Source organism: Anser cygnoides, chromosome 4 (assembly GCF_040182565.1).
Source record: "Anser cygnoides isolate HZ-2024a breed goose chromosome 4, Taihu_goose_T2T_genome, whole genome shotgun sequence".
Classification (NCBI taxonomy): domain Eukaryota; kingdom Metazoa; phylum Chordata; class Aves; order Anseriformes; family Anatidae; genus Anser; species Anser cygnoides.
This window is the reverse complement of record NC_089876.1, coordinates 6,947,116-6,970,241: the sequence shown is the minus strand read 5'-3', so window position 1 is coordinate 6,970,241 and position 23,126 is coordinate 6,947,116. Positions and strand designations below refer to the sequence as shown.

The 23,126-nt window shown below is 36.2% G+C and overlaps 1 long non-coding RNA gene across 5 annotated transcripts; it reads right to left on the bottom strand.

Moving 5' to 3' along the window:
• Positions 1-991: 991 nt before the first annotated feature.
• On the bottom strand, positions 992-20,896 carry LOC106034215 (uncharacterized). 5 transcript variants are annotated; one of them, XR_010830922.1, is made up of 5 exons: positions 20,851-20,896; positions 18,100-18,237; positions 14,325-14,551; positions 14,069-14,208; positions 992-1,748 (listed from the first exon to the last, which is right to left on the bottom strand). It is a non-coding gene; the product is annotated as an uncharacterized lncRNA (long non-coding RNA). The 5 variants fall into 5 exon arrangements; XR_010830925.1 differs by having other exon boundaries at positions 992-1,745; XR_010830924.1 differs by lacking the exon at positions 992-1,748 and adding an exon at positions 3,674-9,093.
• Between the last annotated feature and the right edge of the window lie 2,230 nt (positions 20,897-23,126).

Sequence of the window (23,126 nt, the reverse complement as noted above, 5' to 3'; positions counted from 1 at the left end):
TTTATGTCGATATGAATTAGAAATAAAAGAAAATATATCTCTAGGTTCTTATGATGCTGTTAGATTTATGAAAATATCCTTATATAGGAAGAATATCCTTAAATAGGAAGAAAAAGAAGGTAAAACCACTTAGTTGAGTTAATACATGTGCTTGAGTTTTAGTGTTTTGTGAATTCTTTATTCTTAACCACTGGTTTTCAGCCTAATTTTGTGTTGTATGACTGCATGGTATGTATTACAAAGAGATGGTTAAAAAAGAAGTGAGCAGACTCTTCAAACATTGTGTGGCCAGGGTGGGCTCTTCATTGTAGAAACTGAACTATTCTGTCAGTTGTTAATGGATATTTTTATTGCCTGTTTTCAAGTACTGGCTCACTGATAGTAAGAGTGAGTTAGATGTAGATGAATTGCATGTTTTTTTCCATGCTGTTTCTGCAAGGAAGTGACATATAGCTATAATTTTGTATCTTTCTTTATATGCAGAAAAGAAAAAAAAGGAAAGGAAAGGAAAGGAAAGGAAAGGAAAGGAAAGGAAAGGAAAGGAAAGGAAAAAGGAAAGGAAAGGAAAAAAGGAAAAAAAGGAAAAGGAAAAGGAAAAGGAAAAGGAAAAGGAAAAGGGAAAAGGAAAAGGAAAAGGAAAAGGAAAAGGAAAAGGAAAAGGAAAAGGAAAAGGAAAAGGAAAAGGAAAAGGAAAAGGAAAAGGAAAAGGAAAAGGAAAAGGAAAAGGAAAAGGAAAAGGAAAAGGAAAAGGAAAAGGAAAAGGAAAAGGAAAAGGAAAAGGAAAAGGAAAAGGAAAAGGAAAAGGAAAAGGAAAAGGAAAAGGAAAAGGAAAAGGAAAAGGAAAAGGAAAAGGAAAAGGAAAAGGAAAAGGAAAAGGAAAAGGAAAAGGAAAAGGAAAAGGAAAAGGAAAAGGAAAAGGAAAAAAAGGAAAAGGAAAAGGAAAAGGAAAAGGGAAAAGGAAAAGGAAAAGGAAAAGGAAAAAAAGGAAAAGGAAAAGGAAAGGAAAGGAAAGGAAAGGAAAGGAAAGGAAAGGAAAGGAAAGGAAAGGAAAGGAAAGGAAAGGAAAGGAAAGGAAAGGAAAGGAAAGGAAAGGAAAGGAAAGGAAAGAAAAGAAAAGAAAAGAAAAGAAAAGAAAAGAAAAGAAAAGAAAAGAAAAGAAAAGAAAAGAAAAGAAAAGAAAAGAAAAGAAAAGAAAAGAAAAGAAAAGAAAAGAAAAGAAAAGAAAAGAAAAGAAAAGAAAAGAAAAGAAAAGAAAAGAAAAGAAAAGAAAAGAAAAAAGAAGGCTGAATAGATCATTTGTGTATATGGCAAAAATAACAGTAATTCAAATGTTTTTTACCCAAAGCACACACTGGATGAAACCTGAAGAAGCAGGCTTTGACATGGGGACTGAAACTGGAACCTGACAATATTCCCTTCCTGTGACAGCCCTGAACATCAGGATAAAGAATCACTCTCATTTTTTTCCTTTTGCTGTTCCAACGTTTTTTTATTATTATTATTATTATTATATTTTGTATTTTTGTGCAATAGAGCATTTTCATCTCATGGAGATGTAACTAACTCATAACCACCTTGTGCTGAAGATACCTTCCAAAGAAGCTGTAGGATATAGTTTGAAGTTTCGTCAGACAGAGGAGAGAATTTGAGCCCATCTCTTCCATATGCTTATTGAGACTAATCAGATTTGTCCTGGGGGTTAGAGCGAGAGGCGGACAGAAGTGTAACTCTAGACTCATCTGTTCCTGCTGGACATAAAAAGAAAAGAATAATTCTGCTTGTGTGGCTTTTTGTTTTGTTTGTTTGTTTGAAGGAGAAGTGGCAGCAGCTATGTTCAGGAAATAACCTTTAAGCTCAGGTGGTACCTTTCTGAAGGCCTAAAGGCTTAAGACACGCTTAGCTATTCCTCTGTGCTTAGTTCTAGATGGTTCCCTCTAGACTGTTTTGAATCTCATTCTGAGATGTCTAATACTTCCCTGGCATCATTTTGAGAATCTGGTCACCTAATACAGGGTTGTGAATGTGGCTTGGACAAAAAATTAGATTTATGATGCTTCATTATTGCAGCTCGTAAATCATTTTGTGGCTGTAGCTCAAATAGACTATTTTTTTCCTTTATACCTGGTGATTCTCTGAGCTGGGTGTTATTTAAGAGAAGCAGCATATGCAGGATACCCCCTAAGAAATAATTTCAATCAAAGTATCAGTTGAGAGGAATGAAGATGTCCAATAGTATTTTATTTCTTGTAATTAAGATATGCATTTGCTCAGATTAGATCCACAGCATCCAGAAAGACTGAATACCTTGCAGCTGCTCTCTGCAGGTCTGAATCTTCATCATATGTTTGAGCCTTTGTACTGAAGACCCTACTTTTTTTGTTACCTACTTTCTCCATTTAGATCAGGTAAAGATAGAGTATAACAATCACTGCATGTTCAGAATATCAATAGCAGAAGTGTGCCTTTTCAGTCCTTGGCTGGAAAGCTGTGAATGGAAAGTTCCATTATTTCTGCAGTATTTATACTAAATTAAAAAGCTCATTTTTTCCTGTTCTATCCTTTTACTCCATTAGGTTCCCAGATACGTAAGAACTATTTAATAAGATTAATAGGTGTATCCACAGAATTATCTGTAACTATTTGCCCTGTTGTCCTTGAAGAACATGTGACAATTTTTCAATTTTTATTTTATTTTATTTTATTTTATTTTATTTTATTTTATTTTATTTTATTTTATTTTATTATTTTATTTATTAATTTAATTTAATCTATTTCTTTTTCTGATGATGTGCTCCTCTCCTTCTCCTTTGGTGCCTGGATATTTCTCTAGACAGCATCTAGTGCTCTACACAGAATCTGGGAAAATTTGTAGGTAAGGATCCATATTTCCTGAAATAAAATGGGGAACAGATTTCTTGCACCATATTACCTCTAGTCCCACTTTATAGAAATAGTGATTTTGCTGCGGCTCGGGAGACTGGCCTTACAGAAGCAACATAGCTATCATTATGTGTGTGTATACAACCCCAAGGGATTCATAATCATTTCCATTTGTTGATTGGATGGCAGCCATTTGGTTAATCATCATTCAAGTGCAGGGAGACCATGTAGCACGTGAAACCTCTACTTAAGACAACAAAACTGCCGAAAACATCGAAGTATGTAACTTGACTATACAATTATACTAACAAATGATGATGGTTAGAGTTTTAGATCGTGGGAAACTAAATGTAGTACAATATTTAACTAGTTATACCTTCTAAAATGAAGTACATTCCACTACTCCGTGTCAGTTTGTGTCCCAGTTTTTCTTTTTCCCTATTACTTCTCCAACAGTCCTCTCTGTCTCAGCTTCTGTGCCACTGAATCATTGTGCTGTAGTACCTCACCTGCATAGATAAAAATCTCTCCTACCTTAAAGTGTATTTCTTTTAATTTATCCTCTGTCTGAAGTAAATTCTGTCAGTGGGTCTATTTCCCCATCTCTGGAACATGACCTAATGTCCAACAAATTTGAAATAAATAAAGCCTGGTTCAACATTATCTGCAAATTGTGGCTTGGAAAAAATCAGCTCATCACAAAAATAGTAAACTGTTCACCTTATCAAGAAAATGGCAATATTGCCAGCTTTTATTATCACACAGACACTAGTATGATTCCCATTGTCCATGCTCTTTAAAGGAAGGTTATAGATAAACTTTTGTTAAAAGAGATATATTTATAGTCTTCCTGTCTGCAGAAAAATTTTGAAAATTTGACCTCAATATGCCCTAAAGGCTTCAACCCAGGAAACAAAATGTCCCCATGCATATATTTTTAGATTTCATGGTTTTAAGCTTTAATGTGGGACTGGTTTACTCAGTTTTTGAGTGCTTGAGGTTAGCAACCTTACAATGTTTTTTTTTTATAATCAGCAAAATATGAGATTACACTCAAACCTTCAAGTCCAAGTGCAAAGGATGGAGAACAGATGCATTTCATATACTGATGTATTCTTCTCACAAGCAATATCTTAAAAACACTTGACAGAATTAAAGACAGGGAAGAAAGTCTCACCTCAAACCCATTGAACTGACTGTTTGGGTTAGCAAAAATAAAGAAGAAGAAAAAAGTGATTTCAACCAGGGTTAGAAATTTGATCAGGGATCAGCGAGACAAAAATAAAGAGAATATGGATGCAATAAACTCATATGAAACAACAGCTAAGATGCTCACATTCATGGTGCCTAGACTCTATAAATAGAGGTCAGAGAAGACAACAGCTGCATCTGTGAGGAAGTCTGCAGGCAATCAAGGCAACTGGTTTGAAAAAAATGAAAATCAAAAAGTATGATTGGCAATTTTTACTAGGTCATGGGATGCCTGCTTGTGACTGGGGGAGATGTGTACAGGCTGTTGCTAGTTAGGTAATCTGAGTTTAATACCATTTTAGTCTTGTGAGTGAGCACATGCATTTGAAATTGCAACATCATGGAGATCCTGTTACCATTAATAACATGCAACATAATCAGCAGATTTATATTCTGCAGGGGATGTTTGTTTTGACTTGTTATACACCCTCAAGTGAGATCTAAGAGGCATAAATCACATGCTCCAGTATTCCTGAGATAGGGGGAGATGGTCTCCTTGCCTGCAGGAGCTGTGCACTGGTCGAGTAGCTGTAAACAAGTAAAAGAGCCATGAGAGGAGATCATCGGACTGCTCACCATCAGAGATGATGAGAAAGGGATCAATCAGTTCTTCTCTGAGATGGTGCAAAGATGAGAGCCTGATCTGCAATGAAAGAGGGACAGGTAGAATCTGTGTTTATCAGGCTAGAAATGGTGGTGAAGGCTGGAAGCTGACAACTTCTGACATCTGGAGGAGGATTCCTACTCCAGTTGCACATCTGCAGCTACAGAATATGTTAGTACCTTTGTTTCAAATGGCTGGGAGCTCTGTCCAACAAAGAACCCGTCTGCTGAGCCTGCACCATGCAGCAGCACCAGGAGGAGGCAGCATTAGTAGTACGCAACTCCTTGTTTTAGGGGATGGAGGCCCCATCTGACAACCATGCCAGATGTCTAGGGAGGGTTGCTGGTTGTCAGGAATTGAGATCTGAGACATTGTAGAGTGGCTGACAAGGCTTGAATGACCCTTGGATAATTATCCTCTGCTGCTCTTCCCCATGGGCACCAATGATCCTGCTAGGGAGACCCTGACTGTTTCAAGTGTGCCTATATGTCTAATAATCTGGGAAGCAGATTTGCGGAAAGGAACCTGGGTAAGAGATGCATTAGGAAGAATATTACCAGGAGATTGAGGGAAGTGATCCTCTTCCTCTGCTCAGCACTGGGGGGACACATCTGAACTGCAGGGTCCATTTCTCTGGTCTCCAGTATCCCAGAGAGAGATGGACATACTGGAGTCCAGCAAAGGTCAAGAAAGATAAGTAGGGACAGAAGTATCTGACACATGAGGAGAGGTTGAGAAGGCTAGTTCTGTTTACCCTGGATAAGAGAAAGCCTAGGGGGATCCTATCAATTGGTATGAATACCTGATGGGAGGTTGTAAAGAAGAAGGAACTTGAAGGAACCTTTCTGTAATGTCAGCTGAAAGGAAAAGAGGCAATGGGCACAAATGGAAATACAGAAAATTCTGTTTATACATAAGAAAGAAACCTTTAGTTTTGTGAGAGTGGTTGAACACTGGAACAGGTTGCCCAGAGAGGCTGTGGAGTCTCAACCTTTGAGAAATTCAAGATCAGACTGGGCATGGCCCCAAGCAACCTGCTCTAGCTGATCCTTCTTTGAGCAGAAAAGTTGGACTAGATGATCTCCAGAAGCCCCTTCCAGCCTCAGCTATTCTGTGAGCCACAGCTCTTGAAAATTAAATTGATGATGGCAGCCAAATTGGATTTTTTCCTTTCCGAATGCTCAAGGCAGGAAAATTTAGTATAGTTCATGGTCAGCTACTAGAAGTTCTTCAGGACTTGCAGAGAAGAGTTTTCTGGGGCATATTCTTCATGTTTTTATTTGGAGAAGATAATAAAACACTTTCTCAATACATCACCTGGCCATTGTGCTGAAAGAAACTGATGGCAAAACTGAGTATTGACAGATGGGAAATGGAGGAAAAAAATGCTTCCGAACCTCATAGAGTGGTGGAGAGTAAGGAATCTGCTTTGTTTTTAATGTTTTCTCTAAATCAGAATTTGGGCCAGATGTGTGGGATGCAGACAGGAGTGTAGCTTCAGAACGGTCCATGTTACTGTGTCAGTAGTGTGGAGAGGCCCTCAATACAACTGCAAACTATCTGCTTTCTTCCAGCAACTGAACTTAGCAGGATTTCAAGAAAACCCTGAAAATCTTCCATTCAAGTAGGATATTTTTCCAATAAAACAATTTTAACAGGGCAAACTGATTAAAGGAATATTTAATAATTCTCTTTCCTTGTACTAGCTATGTCCCACTAAAAGTTTGTGTTTATTTTGTACATAATGGGCTACAGTTAAGTTCAAAACATTTATATTAGCATTTCTCTTGAATCAGCTGATTTATATGAACAACAGAATGACTTTATGAAGCAAACATTTTGTCAGTTTTCAACAGATGATATTGCCCCATTACTTTGCAGAGTACTGTATCAAGAAATATGAAATTCTGTTGCCTACTGATGTTTACAAGTACCATAAGAATGAATCTGCGGATGGATAAATCATATAGGCATGACAGTTATAGGGGGAAAAAAAAAAGAAAGTGACCATTTAGGAGTCCATTTTATTCAGTTAATGAGGTAGAGCTGAAAAAAAAAAAGCTCTAATTTAGTATCCCTATACCATATACAAAGCATGTTTCAAAATCTAATACTAGAAACAGACCTATACTTGATGAACTCCAGATGATTTCACTGATGTTAATACAGAGAAAAAAAAAAACAACACAACAGCATCTTCCCTTCCCTTCTCCATTCCCTTCCCCTGCCAGAGGTAATCCAGAGATTCTTGCACTGTTAAAGTCATTATGACATATTTTGGAACAAGCAAAAATGAAAATGATTCATCTCATCTTTCCTATGAAGTTTAAAAATGTATTTTGCAGTAGCTCTAAGTACAAGGTACTTAGAAAACTTTCAGCAATTTATATAAATAAATATTGTAAGAAAAACCTTTGAAGTGGGAGATCATGAGTGAACATATCTGCTTAACAGAACTGAAAATACAAGGGTTTGAGACCTTTCTCTTCAGTTCTAACAAATTAAATAGGAAGACATGCTTTGCTTTAATGTTTTACTTGTAAATTTTTTCATTGCTTTGTATTTTTGCACTTACATAGCAAAAGGATTGTATAGATAAACAAATGTCTCATTTCTCTTAGTAGCAGAAGTATTCTGATTTTTATTTAGCATAAATTTATTATTTTTATTTAGCATAAATTTATGATTTTTATGTAGCATAAATGTCATCTTTGATAGTAAGACTTCCCTTTACTTTTGACTTAAAAGAAGCCTGTAGAAGATAATGTTAAATATACATATCTATCTTTGATTCTTTAATACCAGTCATGAGAAAAGTTTTTGAAGGTACTACAATTTAAACAGTTCAATATAATATCCAAGAATTTGATCTTGTTTTACAAAGAGTTGTCTCTTGATCAAAAGGATGGAGCACATGAATTAAGAAGTCCTTTCCATCCCGAAATACTAGAATTCTGTGAATCATTCTATTCATAGTATAGCCAGAAACCCTTTTCCATTATTATCCAGGCAGTAGTGTTGAATAAACTTCCTTGAGCCTACTGATCTTACTCAAATATTTTTTGAGCAGAGGAAGGGATAGAACAGACATAATCAAAGAAAACTCAGACCTCAGTAAAGATTTTTCCTGTTGGGGAAATGAGAGAACTATTTTACGATAACTTTCCTCTTTTTCCATATAAATGTGTCTTTTCTTTCGACAATGTATAAATAAGGTCTCACATGTTACTGCGTGCTAAGGAACCTGTGACTAATATTACTAGTAACATTACTGGAAATGTTCCCAAGCGGAAATGACCATCACCAAACCTAGAAGTTTATGTACAAAGAAATGGGTCAGCTTTCCTTTTACTACTGAACATTGTATTGAATACAGAACAGTACAAGAGTGGAGTACTAACTTGTCCCTAAGAAGTGCCTTGCTTAAAAAAATGAAAAGCCTAATACCTATAAGATCAGAAAGAGCCAGCTTTACTGATATACAAAATTTTTAATCATTAAAAAATGTTTATGATAAAAAAAAGAGACAGGGTTAAAAATGAAACTGCAAACAGATTTTAGTAATCTTAATGCACTAATGATAATGGTATGACTTAGATATTCCAGCATCTCAGCTAGTTGTGAAATTGGCTGCCTTCTGCTATTTATGTTGTGTTTGACATGTGTTGGAGACTTCTAGTGCTAATTTTACTCACCAGAATCACTGCTAGTGACAGATCTAGGCAATTCTGTGGTCCAAAATGGAATGATAGCAAAATGGAACAATTCAGGTAATTGCTATTTTTTTTTTTCTTTTCTTCTTAAATTCTTGTGCTTGGGTGTTGCATATCACATGCTGGCATTTGGTTCAAGCCCCCAGCTGGAATCATGTAAGCTTGGACTGAATATCTCACAGGGGAAATAACTCCTCTGACAACACTTCTGCCTACTACAAATTTCATTCTGGACACCAAAAATGGCTTTTAAAAGATGTTCATTCATTAAAATTATACATTGCCAACAAAACTCCATTTTCAACAAATCTACGCTTTCTTGCAAAAAAATCCAAAAGAATAAAAGTGTTCCTGACCAATGGTTTATATTGAAAGGAGGTGTAAAAGGGAATGGTAAGCATTCAGAGGATCATACTAGTTGTTACTGGTCTGAAAGAACTGAAAGAAAAAAGCTTTGATGTTGAAGGTTATGGTAAATAGGGATTTTACAGGATTTCAGTCCTTTACTGTATTCAGTTCTGGGGTCTCCAATGTAAGAAGGACACAGACCTATTGGGGCAAGTCCAGAGAAGGGCCATGAGGATGATCAGAGGGCTGGAGCACCTCTCCTGTGAAGACACACTGAGAAAATTGAGGTTGTTCAGCCTGGAGAAGAGAAAGCTTATTTTTAGTTATACAAGGATTTATTTTCATGACATTAGGTAGCAAGCAGCAAATGAAGCACTGTGAAAGTACTCAGTCTAGCAAAAGCATCATCAAGTACAAAAATGTGGTAAACAAACAAAAAATTGGCACTGCAAACAAAGTTAAGAGGTATCATGGAAAGTCTCAGATCACAGGAAATGATGGAGTTCCAGATAAAATCTTACTTCTACAAGCATGAAAGCAATCGGGAAGCAGGTCTGGTGCCTGTACAAACAAAATGAGGAATAAAGGCAAGAAAATGAAGAAAAATATGAAAAAGCTAAGTCAGGAATATCTAGAACAATATATAAAGTGCTGGGAAATATATTTAAATGGAACTTCAATTTCAGGAAGGACAGATAAATCTATATTGTATTCTAAGGAATTCTCTATACCTGCTCCATGTCCAAATCACAGTGAACTTCCAAATGCGACTCCAGGTGTGGATGGAAGCTGCCTCTGCAGCATAGGGGAACCTATGTGCCCAGTGGTCTAATGACCTGTTGGTACAGCATTATGCAACAACTATCACAGCAAGTAACGCTCCCAAGTGCCAGTAAGGTCCTTTATCTTTATTGGAATTGGATCTGCAGCCATATATATTTAAAGGGCAGGAATGCTGGCTTCACACCCATAACCAAGAAGCTAAAAAAGGATTTGTAATTGCTGAGAAATCCAATATCCACCTGTAACTTTGAATATACTAAAAATACTTCACCAGAGATAGGATTGTACATAAGAGATGTCATTCCAGATTACACAATAACCAATACTAAAGGACAAGTAAAGGTCAAGCTAATGAATTAATACAAAATTGGTGATTAATACCAGCATGATTACATGGATAATAAATTCAAGATACAAGGTTTCAAACCAAGAGAATCAAGAAGGGGAACAAAAGACGTGAAATACAGAGATATTTTACATGGTGCATATTATATGTAAAACAGTGTGGAGAAAGGCAAAGAGAAAAATGTCCAATTTTTAGGCAGTAAAGAACAATGTGTGGGAAAAATAATCACTTTATCCTTTAAAGTCATGCTATCTCAAGAAGAAAAAAATAAGTAATAATCACCAAGGTCGTAAAAATTTCTAGTAAAAGGAAGGATAACTGCAACGTAACTTTAGAAAACTAAGAGAAACTGTGGATGAAGTTTTCCAGAAGAATGCCAATGATCCCATTTCTGTTTGCAACTATGCTGTTAGACCAATGTCTAAATTCAATTGCCACTGGTTTATGGAGCCAGGTGCAATCTAATGCCAAGAACACCAGTAAACAGCACCATTAGACTGGAGAAGTGAGGCCAAGTGTAGTTCATCTACAATAAACTCATTCAGGAGCCAGTGGACAAATAGAAACTCTTGGTAAAAAGCCCGTGAACCAACAGACAAGGAAACCAAGGAAATGGTACACCTAGAAGTAAGATGAAGCTAGAAATAGATTCTCACACAGTCTGTAAAACTACAAGAACACAGAATGTCTTTAATGTTTCTGTAGCAAATAAAGATGGACTTAGGTGCCTGCAAAAAAAGGCATAATTTCAACCCTGGAAATTTTCAATGCAGATATCTAGAACTCATGAGAAAACTTTCAAGCAATTTGAGAGTTTGTAATGCCAAAAGATCACTTAATGGAGAGTCACTAGTCTCTTCCAATGACTAAAGACATATTCTTCAATGTACCTAGGATGAAAATGTTCACTTTTCAATGTTATATCTTATGGCAGAATACTGAAAGATGCAGCTGCAGCTGAGAAGTAACTTAGACTGTAGCACAATACCACACCACACTAAGTCAGCAACATCTAAGTCAGCAAAAGCATAACATTTGAAAGCTTACAAAGAGGTGGCCTTTACAGCTAACATACATTGAATTCTAAGGGAACCAACCTATAAGTTATTAAGGAAATCAGTAGACAAATAAATACAAATAGAATCTGGTGGTTTATAGGGATGGCCAATAATTTCCTGGATTTAGCTCAGACCTGTGAATGAAGAAGGTGATGCTCTCTCTCAAAGGCTCAAAACCCAGATAACGTAAAGAAAAAAAGAAATCATTACCATGATATAATCCTACAAAACTACTATCCTGCAGAATGATTAGAGTGAAAGTGTAATTTTCAAAGGTAAATTAGGAAAAATTCTCATCTAAAACTAGCAGGCCAGAGCTGTTGCCAGTAGATAGCTAATATGCTCAGAAAATTTATCTGGAATAATTGTATAATTTGAGTATTACCTCGTTAGAAAAAAGACTTTAAAAAAGCACCAGTAATTGTATCTGAGTGGTTGTCATACATGCTGTGAAAACTTCTGTGCAATGAGTTTAGAAAAGAAGTTACTCAAAAAAAGCCACTTAAGAAACCTGCCAGGGCATGGAGAATGTAACGAATCATGAGATAATGTCATCAGTACTTGATAAGGCCTCTGCAAGACTGAAAACCACAGCAGAATAGGGGCAGTCAGCCAGAGGGCTTGAGAAATGACCAGGAAAAGTCTTGGGCATCACTTGGCTTCATGCAGGAGAAATATAACACGTATGTATGTATGAGCTACTTGGTCAACACCAAACACTTCTGAAGACATAAACTGTGTGACTCCCACTGGTAGCAGCACAGACAATGAAACCTTTTAAAGACATCAGGCTGGGAGAATTGAGATGTTTAATTATATGTGGTGTCAATATGGTTTGCTTCTTCTACATTCCTGTAAGCTCTAGTCCCAGCAATTTATCAAACATTTGCAAAAAATCACAAAGAAAGCAGTATTTAAAAGGAAATAAAAGAACCTGTAAAGAGCCTGAATATTCTTCAAGAAGTCTTAGTCTGCAGGAGGCAGTTGGAAGTCAATGTTTATGTGACTGGATTAATAGCTACAGATCTAACCCCCTATTGTAAATGAAACTTTTATTTATCTAGGTGTTCAGTCATTAGTCTTTTTTTTCTTTTTTTTTTGGGGGGTATTCATCAGACTGTAGTACATAAATTAAGTTTGATTTATTATTGATTTATTATTGATTCATTATTTATTTATTTATTTTAATTTCCCTTTGCAGAAATAAATATCTATCATTATTCTGACAGGAAGAACTGCTGATGGTGTGGGGGAAGTGTTTTTTTTTTTTTTTATGAGCAATATTTTCAGGGACTTGAGAAATTTTCCAGAACCTGCTCCAGGCTATTCTATTGATACTTCCAATTCCTCAGAGGCTGTAAGAAGGGATTAACTGTTGGATGATATCCACATGAGAGACCATGAACACTAGAAGTTGAAGGCTTTGCAGCATAATAATCTGTGGAAATGTCATCTGAAAAGCTGAGATAATGTCTGAAATTTGCCAGTGGGCAAGAATACTGTATCTGGGGATGTAAAAAAGATAGGCTTGAGCTTGATTATAAGAATTCAAGAAAGAAGGAATTGAATTTGAATAGAGAGACTTGTGGCTCTTTGGCTTATGCCTCACAGGAGATAAGCACTCGCTGACCTTCAGTCCCTCAGTGCTCTTCTGCCCAGACTTTTTGTGAACTTGAATGTTTGTTTCCTGACCTTGAGACCTAGCTAAGCAAGAGGTTTAGAAATACTTGAATTGGATATGTTGTTATGATGATCTTTTCATGAATAATTTTTTGGCGAGCTTAGTGTAGCTCTGGATGCTGTTCATGAACTGTTAGTATTGCAAGGTACAGAGGAAAAATCACCAATTCTATGAGAAGAGCAAATGGCAATGTGCTGTCAAGGGTATGTTCTTATCTGCAGGACAAATATTTTGATGAGCTGTGCAGACAGATAACTTGCAACTCAAGAACTGCTGAAAGCTATTAAGGAAAATATTATGTTGAGTTTCTGTTCCCTTAAGTCCATTATAGATAACTATGGTGAGAAGACAATTAGAACATGTAATATATTAGATATGCCTTCTTTACTTCGGGGCATTAAATCCGTAGGAACGTATCTGTGTAGCTCTGTGTACAGTCAAACAAAGGCCAAAGAGCTATTTCGGAATTAGAAGCAGTGGGACATCAGCATGCACCTAGCCATGCAGTCTTGCCAATCTGTATCTTTCTTGAGCTAATGTGTCTAAAATGGGACATAGTATACAAGCTGATGCCTTTCCACAGAGTGGTAGGGCATAGGTTAAATATATCATTATGTCTCTTTATGAGTTTTAACATGATTTTTAGTTTATTTTTGCGATTGCATATTATTGGCTCTAGTATGATTTGTAGCCTGTAATAACTCCTAAACTTTATTTCTGAAGAACTACTCTTCTACCAGCTCTTCAGCTTCTTCTTCTACCAACTCAAGAACTACTCTTCAACCAACTCTTCTACCACTTACAGATGACTTTTTTTGAAGAGCACTTTGCTCATACATTTACTTTTTGCAAGCAAAGATTTCATTAATCCCAGTGCTGAAGTTTGTCTCTTGCAAGTTTATGTGTTAAGAAAGTCTTTTTTTTTTTTTTTTTCTTGTTTGAAAAACAGTATCTTACCTTGCAGCTGAAGATATTCAGAGTTTTTGGATCCTTTTTCTTTTGATGTGAATTTAAGGAGACCGTACAGTTTCTGTCTTTTTCATATTATTTTTTTTTTTAAAATATTTTGAAGCAGAATAAGACCTGGAATGTTTCCACTCTTTTTGCTATGGTAAGGATTCATTCAGTTATGTACCAGATCAATCTTGGGGTTTCTAGTCATGGGCATTATTTCCCCTCCCACTCTGTTTAGAGGACTTGATAGATAATCTGGGAGAATACAGGGTGTCCAAAAGTTAGATTAATATGGGCTGAATACTATATATTCCAAACAATTTTGTGTTTCTTGGACAATCTTTCCACAACCTTTGAGCAGTCTGGGTCTGCTTGCAGTTGTGTGAAGATCCTCCTCCTCCCCACAGCCTTCAAAGCTACAATCTCTGACTTTCCTGCATCTCTCACTACCTTCACTTAAAAATACGCTCCAGGCTCCATATGTTCATTTGTCTTCAGGGAATCAGAAATCCACTTCTCCTTCCTGGGAGCTCTTTAATGTCCTTAAGATGATATTGTAGTTACTCAGAAGTAGATGGGTTGTTTCTTACCTGATAAATAAATAATTAAGCATCATATTAGTCTTTGACTTAGCACTAGTAGCAGAGCAGTTGATGCTCTATCTGATCTGATACTTTTTTAAGCACATCTCAAAGCAATACTTTACCCTCCAGAGGCTTGCCATCCTTTGTCCATGTTACGTATGTTGACAGGGTTGCCTGACAGGCAAGATGAATCAGAACATGTTTAGGCCATCAGTCTCAGCAGACTACAGATGAAAGGCAGGTGCAGAGACATTTCAGCTCACTCAGATTTTGAGCACTTCAGCACAAGGTAGCTGGAATTCTACTAAATTCTACTAGACACAGAAACGTCTAGAAGATGTCGCTGGTCCTTGGGGCGAAAAAAAAAAAAAGAAAGCAAAAAAAGTTTAAACATAAAAAGAAACTGCTAGGTGTCCCTATTGACCTTGTATGAATACTGCTGTAGCTTGACAAAGGTACATGAGTCAGACCATGTATCTTACACTGATCGAATGTTCAAGTTTCTTAACCAAAATAATCCCCTTTACTAGGTTCTTCCTTCCAGTTATGACTTGATCAGCTAGCATTGTTATGAAAGTACTAAACTGTGTGCAGAAGAGATGCTAAGAAATGTTTCAATTCATTTTCTGACACTTGACCTGTGCAGGAGAGGAAAATTCATTGTAATTTCTTTTTATTTATTTATTTATTTATTTTTCTCTAGAAGCTTTTAAGAGTTAATTACCTATGCATGACTTTGTATTCAGGTGAATGAAGTATGACTGCAGCTTTTCTTCTTTGGGGAAATTAGTTAAGACTTTAAAATTAGGTCTTCATTCAAATGAATTTCCTCAAAATAAGCAAAAATCTTGATCTTCTGAAATTATTTGTCTGATATTGAGTATATAAATCAAAATATTTTGATTTGATATTGAATATCATCCCTGACAGTAATTTGTATAGTTGGTGTATTGGGCACAGTCATTGAAGATGTTATGTAATTTGAGAATTTGTATACTTTTTGTATTGGTTTTCTACACTATCCTCATTCTTCAGGGATGATATAGGGCAGTATAAAATGTTTTAGAGTGATGGATGTTACAGAGAAACATCATTTGTCATAAGAAGTGTGTAGTGTTGATGCCTGAAGACTTTATCAAGAGCTGTGGGGAAAATATATTTTCAGGTCACTGGACATAGTTAATGGGTGCTGAGTCTCATTTCAAATGCCTGATATATTGCTTACAAATCCTGGAGCAGAAGCAATTAATCTCTTCAATGTAAATAAGTTCATTAATAAACTATACCAATTTTTGAGCACATAGAGAATAGAAGGCTTTATTTGAAGAGATTTGTGCAAGCAATGATACTTCTGGTGCTCAGCTCAAAGTTTTGTCTCACAGTCTCGTGCTTAGAACTTCAAATTATACCTCTGGCTAGGAAAAAGAATAGAAAGCATTTTAAGGAAAAAGAAAAGTTTCTTCCAGTACTTGGAGCCTTTCTCTTGCTAGCAGCATTATGCTTTTTTCATTCTTCAACTTCATTACTCTCTTTTTTTTTTTTTTTTTTTAATTGATCTACATTGTCAGTGCCTTGTGGGCACCGGTAGGTGTTAATGGCCCTGAGCAACCTTACCTAGGATTCCCTCCCACATCCTGTCCATGGGCCCAGAACCTCATTTCAGCTCAACCAAGGGCCATCGGTCCCTGCCCCAGTGATGCTGTATGATGTTGGGCTGCGAAAGCCCTTGACTTCCCCACCATAGGTATCACTGAGCTGGGCTGGACCTGTGGGCTGATGTTTGGCCTCGCCTGGGTTTATCTCTGTTCCAATGCGCTGGGCTGGGGCATGCTCCAGCTGTCACCCCAAGTCTGCCCTGCTCTCTGTCAATGGCATGTGTTGTGTACTGGGGGCCCCCATGAAGAGCCCCCATTGCTCTTGACATCCAGCCCATAGGGACTTCTAGCCCCTGCTGCACCCTGGCATCCGTTATATCATAACTAAAATCTGAGGCGGAGTTGTTAATTTAAGCTGTAGACCAAACAAACATTCACCCATCCATTACACAATTATATTCTGCTATGAATCTTCATGTCTGTCTCTGTAAAGGAAAGCTTTTGTAAGCTGAATGTTTTAAGATATGAACTGTGGATCAGATTGATAAGAAAAATGTAGCTTTGAAATTGCTTAGCACTGGTAAAGTAATACTTGAATAACTAAGTGCTTTTTTGGTCATACATTCAAATGATTTCTATGAGATGTTAGCCTGACCATTTTCTTAGAGATTTTGAAAGTAGATCATACCGTATATTTGTTATTCAAACAAACAAACAAACAAAAAAACACCTCTGCTTTGGCTAAGTGAAAAGTTTCCTGTTTATAAAACCTTTCTGAATATTTACACACACGTTTCATTAAATCGTCCAGAGCCATCATTTTAACCAGTAAGATCCAGAAAAGTGAACTTCCATTAAACTTATAAAAATCTATTATTGCTTACAGAAAACATTTATGGTACTGTTCTGTATTATTGTTACTCTATGTACTCTTTAGAAGAAAGAACAGAGCACTTCATTTACATTTACTTGTAAACCTGGAACTAAATGAAGCTCTGCCTTTCCAATATCAATTGAAAAGGTGCTGAGTACTCCATAATTAATAACCCTGACACACTGAATCTTCCAGGGAAGCCAAACAAGAAGAATTTCCATTTCCATCCTTCAGAACCTGTCTGTATTTGGATTTATTTCTAGATACCTTTGGAAAGCAGGAATACATAAGATGCTATGTTTTTAGGGGAGGAATATTTAATGGGTAAACAAATAGCTTTGGTTTTATGTGCATTCATAGCATTACTTTTTTTAGCATTAATGACTGGTACTAATCCTTTCATTGTTCATCCTGAAGTTATTTTTTGATTCTAAGTCCACCTTGTCCAGGGGGTTACCCTTGCAGAGCGTGGATCCTGGCATTCAGCACGAATATGTGTAGGCCTGTAGAGTTTCAGTGGTTGGGTTCAGCATCAGGGCAAACGAAGGCCATCCTTGAACCCCTCCCTAAAGCCACACTGCCAAGACTTTCATTGCAGACAGCATAATAAATCCAATAACATATTTTTGGCTGCCAGAGAATTATAATTTCCTTTTGGGAATTCTGCAAAGTCTGATATAGTGTCAAAGTATTTTTGCACTTATGAAATAATCTTTCTCATCTGAGGATCTCAGTGTGCCTCGAAGACACTAATTGAAGACAGGTGTATATCTGAAATAAGTCTAAATGCATTCAAAATTAACACAGTTTAATTTTTGACCAGATTTAGTCTTGTTGTAGAATGATATTGGGTTTGTTTCACAGAACGTATTTTTCATGAAACTTGTTGAATAGTATTGATAATATTTTTATTCTTTCTGGAAGTAGTCTAGTAACCTTCATGCTGATTATTTATCCTTATATAGAGAACCTTATTCTAGAAAGTGAACTCTGATGCGGGAAAACACAGGATCCAAATAGATCGTTGAAAATACTCAATTGAAATGTAGAAAATTCATCCAAAAGAATTTTGAAAATTGAAATGTAGAAAATTCATCCAAATGAACTAGAAGAGTTTTCTCAAGAAGGAAGAGAGATGCATTAATTACCACAGTGATATTTGGTGACACTATTAGACGAAATCTGTGTCCCACCTTGATATTGATGGCATAAAAAGGATTTTTGTAGGTGTTGAAATCTTGGAGAATATAAGGATTGCTACAGCTAGGGCTTATTGTCTGCTATGCAAATTGAACTCTTCAGCTTATTGCAAGATTACTTGTTACTTGAATTTAGTCCTTGAGTATCTGTAGAAGCATATATGATACTAGAATATATATATACATATACATATACACACACACATATATATATGCATAGAACACATACAGCCATCACCATGCAGGAAGTCAGAGTCCTGTGTGCACGTGACAGAACTAGCATGACAGTTCCTGGTAGAGGGAATTAGCTTGCATCAGACTTCATGCCACAACAAAATGGGTCATTTACAGATAGCATGTAGACATACTGCAAGGAAGACATATAACATAATCAAATTTAAAAAAATAAAAAAAATGTCTTGGATGGAATTACTTTCACAGAAATGTGGAAGCCCAGAAGTTAGATATTACAGTTTTAGCTACTCACTCTAAGCTCCCTTTGTAATCAACAGGGAGAAATATAATTTCATTGTGAGGGATATTTGCTTTTATATGTCCAGCAGAAAAATAGGAGACAACTGCTGCTTCTCTCAAAAGCCGGAGTGCAATGGGTGCTTTTGGTAAGCAGCTAGGAGTTATGATGCTAACTCCAAAATGGGATATATGAGTAGATTTTTGACTCTTAATTTTCATACATTTTCAAAAGTTAGGTCTTATCATTATCTTAAAACAGTTTGTGCATATCAAGAAATGACTTGAAATTTTATTCCTAACAGTCTGAAATTGACTATTTTTCATAGTTAATCAAGTTCTGGTGTCTGGGGTTTGCATGATTTTATTTGCTCGTTTCTGCTTAGAAATTAAGAGTCAATACTACATACAAAATTTTGCAAATGATTTCTCTTATTGTAGTACCAAATGTCATCACTTATGTCTTACACTTCGGTAATTGGTTGGATATTTGTCAAAAGATAAAACATATCTACTAATATTTATAAAATATGGCTTGTAAATGAGATGTAAGCCATGAGGAATATTAGACATTTATTCAGGTTTTGGCACAGGCTTGAGAAGATGCATATTTGGCAAGCTTCAGAGCAATCTGAGAAGGGGAAATCATACAATGTTATCTGGTTCATTCCATTCTCTAATGCTTTTTCTGGTTTTATACAATCCAGAAGACGAGGCTCTTGTTATCAACTGAAACTAGTATTATGTGAAATCTAGTTAGTGTCTTCTTTTAAAAGAAACCTAGCCTTGTAGGATGGATTTTTATTTCTTCTTCTCTCTCTTTTTCTTTTTTTCCTCCCATATTGCCAGTCATATTTGCATGTGTTCTAAACAGAGCAAAGCTTTAATTTATGCAGTCATTTTGGAAAGCAGAATATCTTGTTTACATCAAATAAAACACATTCATATAAGAGTAGAAAATTAGACCTCTCACAGCAGGTCTTCATCAGTAACGTAGTTCTAAAATATCTCAATCAGAAATTGCCTTTGGAGATGTGAACGTTTCTAAGGCATTATACAGCTGTGGAAAAAATGCTTAAGTGATGTTGGGAGCAGACCAGAGTTCAGGACTCTTCTGTCCCAAGTTTCTGTTTCCTCCTTGCTCCAAGCACGTATGAAGGAGAAGATGGCTAATACTTGATACATTAAATTTGCAGATATTACGGTGCATCAGTATTATCCACTAACCAGTATATATATAACCATACTTGTTTTAGTCCCATTGACTCTTGCATTGTTTCATGGAGTAGCACGTATTAACAAGAAAGATGGAGAATACCAAACTAGCCAGGAACGTAGGATTATGGTCTTCATTCGGAGTTGAGAGTTATGGTTTTGCATCTCCTCACACTTGTGGGTGGGCTGTGAACTTGTCTTGTAGCCCCAGCACCATTCCACATCAGTTATTCTAATGTTTCATCACAATTAAATATTTACAAGATTTTCATAATACTGCAGATTTTTAATATTTTCCCAGTGTTCTCTTATTACTGCTAGTCCACAACCAACATGAACACTGCATTTCCAAATAAGGAGTTATATAGATGCATACATACATACACATATTTATATGAATAAGTATATATATGTGTAGAGTTAGGTAATGCATGTTTCATAATTGCTTTAGTATTATTTATTCATCATTTTGTTTGTAACTGTTTACTGACAATTTTTTGAACAACTGCTAAATATTAAAGAAAAATTTTCAGTATTCTCACCACAATTACACAAGAATCTTCTTTCTGGAATAAAAAAATAATTTAGACATGTGGAAGGTATATTAAAACTCAAAACATTTATTTCACTTGATGTTAGTTTGACTATATCAGCAGTTCTCTAAAAGAAACTTACGCTTTCTATAGTCTATGTCCCTTAAAAGTCCCTTATATTATCTTTAGCTTGGATTAGCCTAAATTATTATATCCCGTGTGTGCTTTTTGCCTTCCTGTTGCTCATTCCTTTCCCCTGAAGATGGATAATTAACATAAAATTGATGCTAGCATAGACTGAAAACATTCAAAGTGTTATTGAGCTTTTGTATTAAAAAAAAACAACAAAACAAAACACAACACAACAACTTATTTTAAAAACTTATTTTAAAGTTTCCAACATAGAGAACAATACATCAATGAATTCCAATATGTGTCATCTTCTTATTCAAAATACTTCTAAGTAATTACTTATACAAATGTATTTATTGCTGTAATGAGAAAGAGTAATTTTGTACATGACTTTTGTGGTTTAACCCGGCTGGCAGCTAAACACCACACAGCCGTTCGCTCACCCTCCCCCCTCCCTCTCTGGGATGGGGGGAGAGAAACGGGAAAGTGAAGCCTGTGAGTTGAGATAAAGACAGTTTATTAAGACAGGAAAACAATAATAACAATAATAATAATAATAGTGATAATGGTAATAGTATTAACAATAATAATGTGTAAGAAAACAAGTGATGCACAATGCAATTGCTCACCACCCGCTGACCGATGCCCAGCCTATCCCCGAGCAGCCGGCCCCCCACCCCGGCCAGCCACCCCTATATATTGTTTAGCATGACGTCAGATGGTATGGAATACCCCTTTGGCCAGTTTGGGTCAGCTGTCCTGGGTCTGTCCCCTCCCAGCTCCTGCTGCACCCCCAGCCTGCTCGCTGGCAGGACAGAGCGAGAAGCCGAAAAGTCCTTGGCCTGGTGTAAACACTGCTCTGCAACAATTAAAACATCAGCATGTTATCAGCGCTCTTCTCATCCTAATCCAAAACATAGCACCCTACCAGCTACTATGAGGGAACATTAACTCTGTCCTAACTGGAACCAGGACAATGACAAATAGCTAAAGTCAGTGCAAACTAAGAGATTCATTGATAAAATTATATAAAGTTCTTTTTTTTTTGGTTTATTTGAATATTTTTTTTTGTCTAGGAATGATGGGAAGTCTGAAAGAACCATAAATCTTAGCTCAAATCTTTCTTTTCTTTCTTTTCTTTTTTCTTTTTTTTTTTTTTCCACTCAAAAATCTTATATTAAAAAACTCATCTGAGTTCACTTCTCCTAGTGAGTCCTCTAAGATTGTAAACTTTTCCTAAAGGTCCAATACCTTGCAGTCTACCCAATAAATTACAACTCCCTTGTAATGAGTTACTGTTATAATGAAGACTCACTGGCAATGCAGTGTATTTTAATAGACAAATTACTCTAAATTAAGTTCTAACCATCTGTTCCATTCTCATTTATGACTCTAAAAAGAACATATTTTAAAATTATATCATTTAAAAATAATGTAAATGATTGAAGCATGCAGTAAAGCTTCTACATATTTGTTCATTCAGTGTAGCATACTTATGGTAATAGTGATGTTGCCTCCTTGCTCCAGGCATGTATGAAGGAGAAAATGGTTTATGCCTGATACAATAAATTTGCAGTTATTATGACGCATTAAGTATGTCAAAAAAGATATTTTACTCCTAGAGAGTTACACTGAATGTAAATCTCTGTATTGGAGCATCCTGATGGGATACCTGGAGGCAAAGCTTTAGCTAATTCTACAACTTGTAGGGGGTTAAGGATATCAGAGACATTAAATGCTGACAACTGTAGTTTTAATATGCTGGGGAAATGGAGCTATTCCATATCACTTTCTGTATTTGTTAACAGTTATGCCACCACCAGGGATCTCACTAGGATTTATAGAGAAAGGACATGCTGATAGCTATTTAGAGGGAAAACAGTAAATTTTTTTTTTCTCCTGCAGATTCATTCCGTAGTAAATTGTGGTATAGATTGATAGAGCAGCAAGGAAGTGAATAGTAAAAAACATGATATTCTTAAAGATGCAACTAAAAGGCCAACTAAATCCTTTTTCTTTCTACTACCTTTCTGGTCTATCTGTGTCCCCCATGTTTTAAAAGTATTGCATTAAATATTTATATTGATCTCATAAGCAAGATAACTTTATTATGGTTGATTTTGACTTTAAAATAATTGTCATCAGCCAGAGAATATTTCTCCCTGACTTCATGTGACTGTGGTACTTGACTGTGAGGCCATTCTGTGGAAGTGGATGAGAGCGGCATACTTTCCATGCACGTTTTCTCCTGACAACACTGGACAGGTTTCTGATCTCAATGAAACATAAAACAAGACCAGCAGAAGCTAAGATCTGAATCTGACCTGCAGCTTGCTACCATATTTAAGTAAAGGACATCAATCTCATCTGTTTGCTGTTTCAAAGGTAGCAGCTTAGCCTGGACTCAACACAACCAGGCTGCCTCTGCAGGCAGCGTAGAGTGTGATAAGGTTGTTCTTCTTCGTATTTTTAGCATGAATTTCTTTTTTTTTTTTTTTTTTTAATAGGATGAATTTCCTTTTTTTTAATAGGATGAGTTTCTTTTGTAATTCTGGAAGTACCACTGTCTATGGAGACAGCCAGTTTGACTGAGGCAGGCCAGATGCTACGCTGTTAGACAGCTAAAGTTAGATAAGAGGAAGGCCAAAGTTAGCATTTACTCATTGCACTCCATTTAACGTCTCCTTTTCAATCATTTACAGAATGACATCAACGATTATAAAGGGAACATCTGCTGATGGCTTTAGGAGGTATTAAGTTTGGAATGACTAATTTAGCCATATAATTAACAGAAATATGGTTTGTTTGGCAGAATAGGAAAACCACACTATAGAGATACTGATGATAATTGTGAAGGCCAGTAATAGAAATGAAAATGTATCACTTCAGTTCATTACATGTCTGA